At 24.9% G+C, this 14615-nt stretch overlaps 1 long non-coding RNA gene across 1 annotated transcript in view; it reads left to right on the top strand.

The window, feature by feature from the left end:
* Positions 1–13647, top strand: part of LOC129619084 (uncharacterized) — a 116166-nt gene extending 102519 nt beyond the window's left edge. Inside the window, exon 4 of the long non-coding RNA XR_008697841.1 lies at positions 11081–13647. This is a non-coding gene — a long non-coding RNA (uncharacterized LOC129619084). The remainder of the gene's footprint in view (positions 1–11080) is intronic.
* Positions 13648–14615: the final 968 nt, after the last annotated feature.

The raw sequence follows: 14615 nt of genomic DNA, 5'->3' as shown, positions 1-14615 counted from the left end.
TTGTTAACTAAACAACACGCAAAATGCAAATTTATTTAGAATTGTGTGGATGGATGTTTAATATACTTAACACAGTTTAAGATAATTAGTTCAATAAATATAAAATATTCTGCGCGTACATTCACAATATAGGTATTTAATTATATTATAAAAACTGCAAATAATTTCATTGCTTTTTGCGTTTTTATTTTTACACAATTTTATAAAGAAAAATCTGGTTGTTTTCTACAATTTTCTTATTGTAAAATTCTTAAATTTTTCTAAAATTATATTATCTAACATACAATTTTATTTTTCTTATACAATTACAGCTTGTTTTAGAACTCGTGATTTATTAGAATAATTCCATATTAGCAATTGAATATAGTCGGTATGATAAAAAAAAATAAATAAATTTCACTTGTATAATATAGTGTGCAATTGGAATTTTCTTATAATTTTGTTAAATATACTAATAGATACACATACTTCTCACGGTTTTGAAAAAGGAAAAAAATTACATAAGAAAAAACTAAAAAGTAAGAATAAAAAATGTTAACTAAAATAATGTAATAAAATTGTTTCTACGAAATTTTTTTCTAAATTATAAAACTTATAAGGATGCAACTTATACAGGGATGTTGCAAAATAACTGCACAAAGCATGGTGCTTGTATTAGGCAGACAATTAAAACAGACCGATTTCCCTTTTCAATCTAATAGGCCACGAAAATATTTTTCATAATAGACTTATGAATTTGCAATGAAATGAGATACACTATATAAATTCATTGAGAGCTTTCCCCATAAATTATCAGTATGAATAGTTGATCGTGAAATTAAAATGATTGCTTGAGTTTAGATTAGCAAAATGTAAAATAAAAATATTTGAAGAAATCCTAAAATTATTGAGTTCCCAGAAAAGTAATTGTTATCAGATCACCAATTTCCTCGCTTTCATTTACAATGAATTACAAAATTATTTTAGACAAGAAATTTTTGCTTTCTATACTCGTATACCTACTAGCAAGTAAACTAATTTTGACACATCTTTTCCGATTTGCTGGTTGAATTCGAAATCACAGGATTTATCAGTTATCCAACTGTAAGAAACAAAAATATTTTTTTATTATTAAGAATTTCAGCAATTTTGTGTCTGATAAAGTATTATATACAATTTACGAATGGTCCCTGTATTTTTTCCAAATTAATTTTTTTTTCACAATTATTTTAATAGCAAGTACAAATTTATACATAGGTATGTGGATAAAAACCTGCCAGGTTTTGTACTCTTATTGTATCAACAAATCTAATAAGATTGATTACTTACCCATCACTTCAATATTTTGTTTTGTGTATATTTTATTTGTGCATTTCCAGAGAATTCAACAAAAAAAAAAAAAATAACTTGCTTTGTAGTTTCAAGAAATTTTCTATAGATATTTGCAAATTTTCCGTTTTCTTTTTCTTGTACGCAAACGCATCACATCATCATTCTTTCAAATTATACGCCTTAATTTATTTAAGGTTGAATACTTGTACAAACATAAACGCGTATATTTTATGCAATGTGAGTATTCGTGACATAGAAATATACACATAAATAAACTATTTATTGCATTATATACGATATAAGATACAAAATGCAATCAAATTATTCACAATCGTGAATATCAAAGCAGAGGATAAAATTTCATTTGTATATAAATTTATATAACATTATAATGCTTGTATACATGTATGTACATATTGTGTATTTTTATTATATATAACCTATTATACTTAATTCTTAAATCTTTAATCTATTGCGCACGCACTTAACATAATCCACGACTTCTCATTATCTGATATATACATATGTATGTACTATAATATTATGTAGAATAGAATAAATGGTATGCAATCGTATAACATTTTTTATACATTTGTTTGCATGTATACATTGTAAATATTCGTAGTACACTAATCAAATTAGTGCGCTATGGTGAGTAAACAATAGATTATGTCGGGAAACATTTCGAAATATTAAATTACACTTACATATTGAATTTCAATTTAAAAATATTTTATAGGAATATGAAATTTATTCAAAATAATTTAAAGATCAGTCAGCAAAAAATCAAATTTAGATAATTTGTAAAAAGTTTTTTTTAAAGAAATCACATTTCCGTAGTAATAGCAGAAAATGTGTGTGAAACTCCAAATACATACGGGTTGTTGTACTACTTTGAATAATTTGATGGTTGTGCTTCAATAGAGGATCAATTCTGGGACTCTAGAGTGCGAAGGACTTTAAATAAATAAAAATATTTCCGAGTTTATATTGTTTTTTCTGAATTTTCATTATGAGGATCAAAAATATTCAAAAATCTTTAGTCCAGATAAATTTATTTTAATGAACTGCGTTCTTGTATCAACAAAATAATTTTCGACATTTTCATTTCCGGTTAATTTTAGAGATAGATGCATGTATATAACACGATGTAGTTTAATAATATTTAAGTATAATCACAAGGCAAAGTCAAAAAAATAAAATAGATCTTCGTCTGATATCTCTTACTTCCTTCGGTAAATGAAATGACAAACCAGTGAAAGAACACAATAACAAAAATTGTGAAACAATTTTAGTGCATATTCAAGGAATTTTATATAACACTCCCGACGAAAATTTCTTTGTACACTTCGGGATAAGTAAAAGTTGTTTGGTAAATATTAGATTAGTTTGGAAAATCTAAAATTTCTCCATAATTGGATATTTAAAATTTTTAAATAAAATATTGCAATATTTTTTGTGTTTCTATTTTAGCTGATCGTGTGCAGTGCTTTGAAGCACCTGTTTATGTTGAAATAACAAATGGTAAGATTCCAACATAAAAATTCTTGATGGTTTTCAAAACGAAAACTAAATTATTTTGAAAGTGTAATTTTCAGTTCGAAAAATCACGAGTAAACCAAAAAAAAAGAATAAAACAAAACAATGCAAAATTTTCTATCCTCTTGTCTAGAACAATAAGAAAAATAAAAAAAAAACTTTTACTGCTATGGATAATCTTATATTGCCTACTTAGATTGTAGTTATTTTATTATTTCTCTATTTTCTTAATTTAATAGCCGTCGAATAGAGATCATCAGCTTTTACTAGCTTTTGGACATAAAACAATAATTTTAAAATTCCAGAATTCACCAATAATCCAACCCTTTCCCCTTTGTCCATAGTTTATCATTAAGATCTTTCATTGTTGTTTTTCTTTTTGTGTTGTTTTTTTTTGCGACGATGGCTTCATATAATCGTAACCGCTTTATGCGAAATACACGAAATAGAAACAAATGGAACATATGTCCATGCGGATGTATAAGTTAACTCTGTTTTTCCTGATGAAAAATCATGAAAACAAAAATGTTTTTTTAAAAATTGCAATCATATAGCAAAAAAACAAAACATAATTTTGAAAAAATCGTTACCTTTTTTTTTTATTATTTTTAATTTTTAGTGTTTTTTTTTTTATTAGTATTAAAATAATGAAGAAATACCGCTCGTTCGCGCACTTGCAATAAGCGCAACACACATATAATAAAAACAAAAACAAAATAATTACGATTTTTTAAAGAAGATAATGCTCCATACGTCGACATCGATAACAACGGCGACGACGACTTATAGTAAAACATAGTAATCAGAGTTACCAGATTCTGAGCACTCCTATCAGATTCAGCTATTCAGCCAGTCTGTTGAACTAACAATTCTTCATAGGAAGTACTCCATTTTAGATTTTACGCTCTGTCAACGATAAACATGAAGTGATCCCATCCTTAGAGCTTTTTATAGAATATCAGAAATCGCAAATGAAGAGTCCAAAATCCCGCATGTGAAACTAACAGTAATCTAACTTACCTTATCTTTTAAAATAGCAAATTGATATTGGTATGACAAGAAGCGTTTTCTGTTGCACTTTTAACTTAATTTATAAAATTTTATACCAGTAATCATGACAAGAACCATTGATCCAAAGAAAATTAACCGACAAATGAACTTATAAAAAATCATAAGATAAATGTCATAAAGTATTCTCTGTAAAGAAATATTTTAGAACATAGTTTCACTTCAATAGCTTGAATTTCTTGTAACTTGATCTCTTGAAATTCAACTTTTGAAAATATTTGAACTTTTAAACGTTTCGGAATTATTTCCATCTTTTACAGTTGTTTGATTAAGATAATACAGTCAAGATTTTGAAGCTCCGATAGGTTGTATAGTTAGTTGTATTATGGGTTGCACTGCTAGTTGTATTGTGTGTCGTATAGTAAATTTTAAAACAGAATTTAAGATGCAGCAGGCTCTAGTAATGATTTCCAGGAAATTCTCCTTTTATTTCAACATTTTATTTTATCTGGCAATATTTTAAATAGTCCACGACTTTACACAGTTTTCTTTCTTATTTCTTTTTTCATCTTCTCTTTACAGTTGTTTTTCTTTTCGCTATTTTTTTTTCTGTCTTGTTTCTTATTGTAGAAGTATAACGTGGTATAGTTCTGTTAACGCAATAATCAGTTATAGTCGCGCAATTTGCGTGAGCGTTTTCACGATGTTAATTTTTATATTGACTTTTTTTTCTTTTTTTTTTTACTGCAGATTCTTGAAGTTTTTTGATTGTTTCTTTTCATTTTCATTTTTTTCTTCTGTACTCTAGTATTTGATGGTAGTTCTTTTAGTGTCGGTTAAAGAAAAATGAAAAAAAAAAAATTATAATCAAAAATTAAAAAAAAAAAAATAAAATTGTAGAAAAAAAAAATTATGCTTAGTTGGTTGTTTACTACATCGCAACTAGCTGCATGATCCTCAGTCATGGTGATCAAATTGAAAGATTGCTTTCTTCCTAGGCGCACATATTATACCTGAACACACATAATACATACATAAAAACTACAATAAAGAAAAAAATGAAAACAAATAAATTCTAACTTTAAGCAGAGTTAAGCTATTTTTTTTTACAAAACACAATTTTTAAGGGAAAAACAGAAAAAACAACAATCAGAATTGAAACATTCGCAGAATATAAAAAAATAAAATTATTTTAAATTTTACAACAAAATTTACTGTACCGAAACGTAAACGTACTTACAAACAAACAAACAAACTTACAAACAATGGACATTTAAAAGTAAAAAAAAAACGTGCTTTTATTGCGCATAATGCGTGATTACTTTAAGTGCAACAACGTGAGGTGTCTTGACGTTCGCACTAAAACTATTCAAAACAGAAATATTTTGAATGCATTCTCTTTTCTTATTGTTTGTTTGTTTGATGCTGTGGATTTTTTTTTTTGCTATTGCTTTTGTTATTTTCGATTTTAATGTATTTAACAATTTTCTAATGCTTAAAATTTTTTAATACCAAATATCTTGCTGCGAATTTAAATATAATCTTTTTGTAAATTGGCAAAAATTCCAAAAAGAAACAACGAACAAGTTGATCTTACAACAATTTGATTAAAAAAAACACAAAAAGAAAAAATGGCTAAAAATGTAAACGACAAAAATTTTTTTTTAATTTTTTTTAACAAATCACGTTAATTTTCCTTTGTTTGTTGTTTTGTTGTAGACATTGTCAATGTGGAATGGTCCACAGTTTTTGTTTGTTTTACATAAAGTACTTAAATTCACCTGTTGTGAATTTTTGTCACAATATTTTTTTTTGTATATGTACGTGCTCTATATAATTGCGTGGTGACTGGTGATTTACTCATGAGTTCCATGTTTTAGGGGGATTTTTTGTATACGTTAAGAAATTTATTATTTTTTTTTTAATTATTAAAATTTCTTATATAATTCTATTGCTTGGTTGGTTAATGAAAATGTTAGAACTTGATATTTTTAATATGGAAAATAAAATTTCAAATTTTGGGAATGAAATCAGTGATATTTTGTAAAGTGATTTTTATATTTAATAATGATTTTTTAATACACAATTTTTTTTTGTATAATTTTCTTAAACTTTAACAAATTACAAATAAATAAAGTATGTCAGTCCACGAAAAGGTTTACGAAATTTCGTTTTCTAGAGGTTTAGTTTTTTCTAAAACGAAATTTCGATGGTTTAAAACATAAGAAGTAAAGACCAATTCAATTGCAGCACATGTGGGGAGTTTGTACAAGAAATTCAATTCCCAAAGTCAAAATCATACAAAATATCAAAATTAATTCAGAAAACGTTTCTACAATATCTAATGGTAAAACGAATTGCACGAGTTGAAAGCTCTGTTTATATCTGCACTGTGGTTATTACCAATGATCGTTAGAACTTTATTATTTTAGCGCTCTAGAATTTTATTTCGAATGGTACAAATAGTTTCAATGTGAATTTCTTTGGCATAGCTTTATAATAATTATATAACGTAAAACCAGACTTACTTGAAATGTCGAAACTTTATTGTAAATGACTGAATCTACGCCAGCTGAACTTATACTGTAAGTTCGCCAACATAACGTAAAATAATTATTTAACAATTTATGTATAACACTTAATTTTTATCAAATTTTTTATTAACATTAAAAATATTTAAATTTAAGACCCTTTCGAACCAAATAAAATCGAAGAACATGGTAAAATACATGTAACCAAATATTTAAATAGCTAGTTTTTTTTGTTAAAAATTATAGGTTAATAAAGTTATGCCTGTAATCTTCACAACTTTTTTAACTGCATTTTTTTGTTTTTTATTTTTATACATAAGCATAAACAAAACAGTATTGTGTTTAAATATATTGAGATAAAACAAAGATAGTGAAAAGATAAAGTTGATCATGTCAACTCTGTGATTCCTGATAACATTTTAGTAGAATGTTAGCCCTGTTATAAGATTTGTGTTGGTCATTAAAATTTCTTAGTTATAAGTAAATTTTTTTTGTATTTCCTCGATACAAGTGCGTTTGCAACTGCAACTCTATTATATCAAACTCGTTTCATATATAACAATACAATTTTTAAATTTGTATGTAATGCGTTGTAAGAACTTTTATAATTACGACCAAATATTATTCGAATAGTATGGACCTTTTACTTGAATTTTTTACGTTCAATTTGAATAATGAAGGCACTATATCTTTTTAGATATGATCAAATAAATTTTGTACATTGTATGGCAGTCATCGTAAGATCTCATTATATCAAACATGGTTCTTACGTACCTTAATTAAGGTATTTGTAAAAACTTTGGTTGGCTCAATGCAACGGACAGACAAACGCCGGATAGAACTAAATCGAATAAGTATTTTTGCCTGTATTTCCTTTTCTATTCCTTAAAGCTACAAACGGAGTGTTATTATTATAAAATCATTCGAACATTCATTTGTGTTTATATAAAAATTCTTTTATTCTTTTGCTATTCCATAATGATTATTCAATAACTTAACTCTATACGATCTACTAATGTTTAGTTTGAAGTCATATGTAAAAAAATAATTTATTTCTGATAAGCATACATTATTAAAATTTTGAAGCTCAACTTTAATCACTTTTACTCTAGGCCAGTTTTAGCAATACTACTTTACAATTAAACAGTTAAAAAATTCTTGAATTCAAATTGTTAAATCGCTTGGAGAAACTATTTTTTTTTTCTGTGCCATAAAATCAAACATTGAAAGCAAATTAAGCTTGATTTTTATACATTTACCAAAATAACCAAATGTCACTTAATTAACCAGTTCACAAAATAAAATGTTATATTGAAGACTAATGAGACATCTAAGTTTACTAAGAATCATTTCAATTAGATTGCTCCGATGTTCCTTTGTATAATATCACAATTGTTTCGTTATTAGCTACTTCTCAGTAACATAAAATTATTTACGCCTTATTTTATGCAATTTTAAATAAATTGCAATTAGCATAAACATTTGGTTTAGTTATGTATGAGAGCAAAATTTTTTGACTTTAAAAAAACTATTGAACAATAAAATAGTTCCCTGGTATCATTCCAAAATTTACTATTCAAACTGCTGAAGAGTTAAAATATTTAGTTTTTTATTTTACTGATATTTTATGCGAAATAAATGTTTGAATTTAATTATTTTTTGGTTGTTTTTTATTGCCTATTATGTTTTGTGCATATAGTACAGATTTTATATGTATATGAACTTTAATAATGTAAGGTACTTAAAAATAATATGAGATGAAAATATAAGGCAATAGAATAAATGTAGGCACCATTTTAGTTTTCGTATTTTTTTTTTTTGCTTTTGAATAATATCAGAATATTGTTGCAAGTCTATGTTTATTTTATTACTATTTTTTTTTTCAAAAAAGCTACTACTGCTGTATTTTGATTTAGAATTGTGATCAAACTATAACTTATGATTCTTAAAAATAAAAAACATTGAATTTGATTTATATTTTAGTATTTTGAATTAATATACAAAAAAAAAACAACAGAAATATAGGTATTTTTATTCAAACAGATTTTAGCATAAATGTTATTATTTTACTGTTTATAAAATAATCTACAAAACAATATTTTGTTATAATAATAATAAAGACAACAACCAGCACAGCGGCAATAGTAATATTATAGCAATAGTTGCCTATCATACCAATAGAATTGTATTGTTACATAAATATTATTATTGGATATATTGAGAGAATATGAAATATTTATGCTAATTTTCTTTTATATCATTTTTGTTGCAGTATAAATTTTTGTTTTGTATGAACTACACACATATGTATGTACATATATTATAACAAAATACTATTTATGTACAAACATTATTTTATTGTTTCCTTATACTGAAACGCAATTTAAAAATAAGATCTATTTTATGGTAAAATTATTCAAATTAAAATATATATATTTGTGTGTACAATATGTATAGAACATAAAAATAGGCTGGGCGGTTTATAATGCATAATCGCAAAATATTGTTTTTTATTTTTTTTTCTTTAAATTCTCTTGTTTTTTCTTAAATTTTTTCAAAAAAAAAAATTATTTTTATATTATAAACATAAATTGGAAAATAACAATCCCATGGGCAGTATAATTTTATGTCCATATATGAAAAATATTTTATGCATAAGGAATAAAAATAATATTTTACTAATAAATATATAGGGTAAGTGTATAAACTTATTGTTCTTTACAAAATCATAAATTTTTTGGTTCCTCGACTTAAACAATTTTTCGGTTTAGTGATGAAATATTACCATTTTGCTTTGAAGATCATAAAACTCTTATAGCGCAGTAAGTTTTAAAAATTTCTTATTCATTAAAATGTTGAAAAAATTATGAAAATTTTTAAACCAAATATTAAATCATTAATTCGACAATTTGAATTGTTAAAACTATTTTATCACCTCAGTTGCAATTATAAATGAAAATTATAATTATAAAATTATTGCAATTGTTTTCCAAATACGAGAAATTTTAGATATATAATTTTATTTATAGATTGACAACATTGGTTCCTATAGGAATATATTTGGGAATTATGTTTAGCTTTCAAAGACTATTAAATTTTGTCACGTATTAACAGTATATCTATACATTTTTTTGATATGAATATTTTTTAAACAATGTGAAATTTAGAAATTGAAAGCAATATTCCATTACAAGGAACATAGACGTTCGTATGGTACTAAACATACTTTAACATACCTAACTCTAAAGTTCTACTCAAAGAATGTGTCATTTAAATAGTGCTTATTTTTAAAATTGTTCATTTTAGTAAAATTCATTCTAATTCTGCTAATAATTTTTAAAGATTTCCATATTAAACTGTTGACTGAAACGGGACTTTTCTCAAACCCGTGTACTATGGCATATGCTTGCGATTTATTTCAACGTTTTAAATTGTTTTATACATTCACTACTTGTAAGTATTAATTATATGTTCAATTTCGTTAAAACAAAATCTTTTCTTAAGCATGCCTTTAAAAAAATGAATTCATCTATCAAAATTACCAAATTTTGCAGTCAATCAAAACCTATAATAACTATTCTTGTAATGTGCTAAATAACTGTTCTTGTAATAGTGCTTAATAACGATAATTTTTAATTACAAACTTTCACAGAGCCCTCACTCAACGAGCAATTTTGTTTTTCCTTTTGTTGGCTAGTTAATAATATTGGAGAATTGATATTTCCATAATGGAACTGTAACTTGTACTCCTATAGTGAATTTGGTCATCTTATTAACCTCAGCAAGAATATTATTATAATTCCCTTCTCTTACATTTCTCTATATAAAGCTATTGTTCTTTGAAATGGTATCTGAAAAAAATTTTCTCCGAGTTTCCAGTGTCTTATTAGCCATTAGAATTCTCACCAACTTCTGCTTCATCCTTAATATTTTACGCATCTAAAGTCGGTATTAGTAACTCATCTCACATACACAACTTTTCATTCATTGTGACACTTAAAATTATTTTAAACTTTTTATTTCATTGTACCAAAGTATTAAAATATTTTATTTATAAAATCTGAAATTATTCGCGAGTGCAATTCAATTTGAAATTAAATTAGTATAATATATCTTTCATTCTGTATATTGCGACAACTTGCATCCTATATACATTACGAAACACTATAAAAACTAACAAAACACTAACAAATCTTTAAATGTTATATAGGATATAAGCATTTGCAACATTAAATTCACTGCTCTGCATTTCCGTTAAAAATTCCGTAAAAAAGAAATAATTTAGATTCACTTCGCTATCATTTCATTCAAACTATGTACCCATTCGTATGTGATGATCAATTCAAAATGTATAGAATGTGTAGGTTTTAATTGATTGGATCGCAATATTAAACTAATTTATTTACGTAAATTTGATTAATTTTGTTAATTGGTGCGTAGGAAAATAGCGTGTGCTAAACTAAAATTAATATTATTATCGAAAATAAATTAAATGCCATATATTTAACACGCCTTCATTCGCTATTTTAACAAATTATTATAAAATATTCGATTGAATCTCTTGCATACATTTAAATTCAAATTTGTTGTTTTTTTATTTAAATTTCTTTAAATTAAAAGTTTAATTATAAAATAATTACCACAATTAATTGATATATTTATTTTTTTCTCTCTCTCTTTCTTTCTTTCAGGTGAGTCTAATATTTTGAAAATGATTTCAATTTCAGCAAAAAATGGTACAATAATTTTAACTGTAAGTTTATTTTTTAAAATTTATTTTAAAATCTTAAGTTTATTATTAAAATTAACACTAAATTGGAAAATTTTATAAAATAGTTTGTTTATAAAATAGAAGAGCAAAACATTTTCAATTATAATCATTATTGTAGGCAATGTTATTTACGATTTAAGTCATTGTCATAATAGTCATATGAGAGTCATTTATTATAAATAAAATTGTACATTCGAAATGCATCTATACTAATTACCTGTGATAATTGCATAATAATCAATTTCTCAATATTAAAGGAAAATGCAAAATAAAAAAGAAAATGTGTAATAAAAGGAAATGTAAATGAGAGAACGAAATTTGATACAGGCAACTATAAGAAAACGCCATTTAATTTTGCGGTTTTCTTTAATAAAACTGTTATACAAAAATTTGTATTTAAATTTATATGAAAAACGGATATCTCATATAGCTTGACTTTATTACTAATATAGGATTTCTAGTCTAGTATAACATTCAAGGATTAAGTCTAGGAGAATTATTAAAAATATTACGTAAAAGTAATGAAGACTTTTGTTTTAAATTTTGCATTATTCTTAAATAATCTAATGAGCGTCCTAATAAATATAATTTCTGCAGTGTAATCAAATCTAATTATATGTAAAAGTCATGGTGCATGCATATGATTATAACATAACATGCATAAATCAAGCAGCCAATTAAGCTGAATTTTGACATTCCGCTTTTTTTATAGAACAGTAGCAATATAATTTTGAGGTTGATCGCGACGTATCGGGTTTAGTGTGTTCTACAATTTTTGTTCGGACATTATTATTATTCTCAAGATAGATTGGGAAGATATTACATCATTATCAGCGGGATAATATTTATAAGTATTCTGCGCGGTAGTTCTTCTGTCATTTCGCGGCAGTAAAATAAAAAAATACAATATTTAAGCTACCATACATTGTTTTTATTGTGATTTTGGAATTCCGAAGAACTACAAATGAAGAAAGACAAAATTATTATTTGGTCTTTATTAGTATAGCTTACAGAACCTACACATATAATAGTATTTGTATTAGAACACTGGCAATCCTTATTATCTGGTAAAGACTCTTTCCCTTAATAGTTATTTAAAAATATTTTGAATGACAGTTTAAATTTCCGTTTCCGGACACATATTTGCTGAACTGAAAAGTCTGTAACCTCGCAATATTAATTATCAACTATAAGACAGTTAAAGAAAGAAGATAGATTTAATTTTTTAAGAAAAGTAGAATTTTCAAGCACATTATAAACGGGTGATCGAATATTTTATAAACTACTAACCATTAATTCTGTCAGTGTCGGAACAGTAAAGTTATAAAAAAATTAAACGTTAAATAGCACAAGCATTACAAAACAGAGGCAAAATATAATTTTTTTAGCTTTACCATAAGCGAAAAATCACAAAAAAAAAAACAACCAATTAAGAATGCAATTGCGCGCATTTATTATTCATCTAAAGCATCAATAAAATGAACGAACAAAAAAAAAAGAATTTTTTTTTTTCAGTAATGGACGCGTGTGAATTCACATTACCTGTTCAGTGTTTAAATAATAATTGCGCAATACGATTGTGATAACTATAATTGCGGCAGGGGAATTCGAATTGTTTATTTTTTTCTTCTTCTTTTTTTTTTATTACTATCTTCGTTATTTTCATTTTTGTTTGCTTTATTTTCATATAAACCTGTAATTAATTAATTTTAACAGATGCGTAGAGAATATTTTATTCGCTTACATGTCCTATGTATGTATGTGTGTAATAAAATTTGTAATCATGCAATTTAGCATACACATAAAAGGTATATATGTAAAATTTTTATTAAATCATCTCATTTACTTAATTTGCAATGTTATATATTATATATACAAATATGTTCATATACGTATGTAGTTCTTAGTAAATGCATATATTATATACCTTATATAAATATGAATATAATTTGTATTTAAATAATATCAGCTAATTTATGTGCTTCTTCAGTTATATAAAATTCAACAAAATTAAGTGTTGTGTGTTATGTCATTCATTTCAATTCAATTAAAGAAATTTTATTCGCATATTGGGAAGAATAACGACACAACTGAAAAATATAACTGCGACTTCCGGAATTTAAAGTATTTATAACCGAGTTTAAATTTCTATCGAAATATTTATCGAAAAATGTTGGTATAGAACAAATTTCAGAAATATTTTGTTACAGGAAAGCTTTATATATTAAATTTTGATAGTAATAAAAGCAAGTTTGCGATTCTGCATTTTGACTTATGTCATTGTTCTTGCAAATGTGCAAAATGTAACTTTCATTATATTGTACAAATTTAAGCATTTGAACTTTAGGAGCTTAGTACATATTTTTTTTTCGGTCAAAACTAACTCTAAGATGATAAATTAAATTGCGAAATTTTAGATATCTATTTCTTTTACTTGAATAATATCGAATACTTAAATAAAATATTAAAATTTCTTGTTATACAGAACTTTTGCCGTACAAAAAAATCTTTCGAAACATCTCGTTCTATAGATTAATTTAAATATTTTGTGGGAATCAATTCCCAGAAACTTCTTCTTTTGCCTGAAAATATGCAAAAAAATTTGAACCGATAATTTTGTTTCAATTTTATTTTAAATAATTTTTTTTCACAAAATATCTTATAAGTGTTTGGAACAAATGTAGTTTTTTTCTCTCTATTCATTCTTTCCTTCACACATACCTAATTAGTACTTTTACATACCTTGAATTCTTTATTCTATCTTTCTTGTATCTTTTTTTTTATTGTTAATGTCACTGCAGACAGAATTCTATTTTTTGATTAATTGTCTTAAATAATCTTTTTAATATATGAAAAAAAAAGTAGAATGATTGCATTAGATATGAGCTAAACGCATCGCTGTATGTGAATGAGTTTTATATGCATTTTTTTTTTCTTATTTTTGTATAGTAAAACTGCTATTTAATTATAAAAATAGTTGATATGTAAAATTTATCTTTAAACCCATTGTACAAACGTAAAATTATTATTGTTTTAAAGGAATTGTTACTATGATTGTTTGCAATTATCATTATTAAAATAATAATTAAAATAAGTTATTATTATTGTTATAATGCGAGTATAAAGAGAGAGAGAAAAAAAAATTCAGAATAACTCATTCTCTTTGATATTTTTTTTTGTTGTTGTTCTTCGGTTTTTTTTTTCTCATTGTCTATAAATTATGTTGGTTTTTTTTTATTATATAAGGTACAAACCTTTTATCTACTTTATTTTTTTAACATAATTAATATACATAACTTATATTATTATATTAATTATTATAACATTAAGTTTTAATGACACATAAAAACAATTAATATTCAGCATATATACACTATATACACTAATATACATTGAAACATACATACCTGTTACGAGTACAATAATTATGTTGAATGCGTGAAAAAATATTTTAT

Source organism: Condylostylus longicornis, unplaced genomic scaffold (assembly GCF_029603195.1).
Source record: "Condylostylus longicornis isolate FDR11 unplaced genomic scaffold, ASM2960319v2 ptg000010l, whole genome shotgun sequence".
Classification (NCBI taxonomy): domain Eukaryota; kingdom Metazoa; phylum Arthropoda; class Insecta; order Diptera; family Dolichopodidae; genus Condylostylus; species Condylostylus longicornis.
This window is presented reverse-complemented; position numbering and strand designations above follow the sequence as displayed.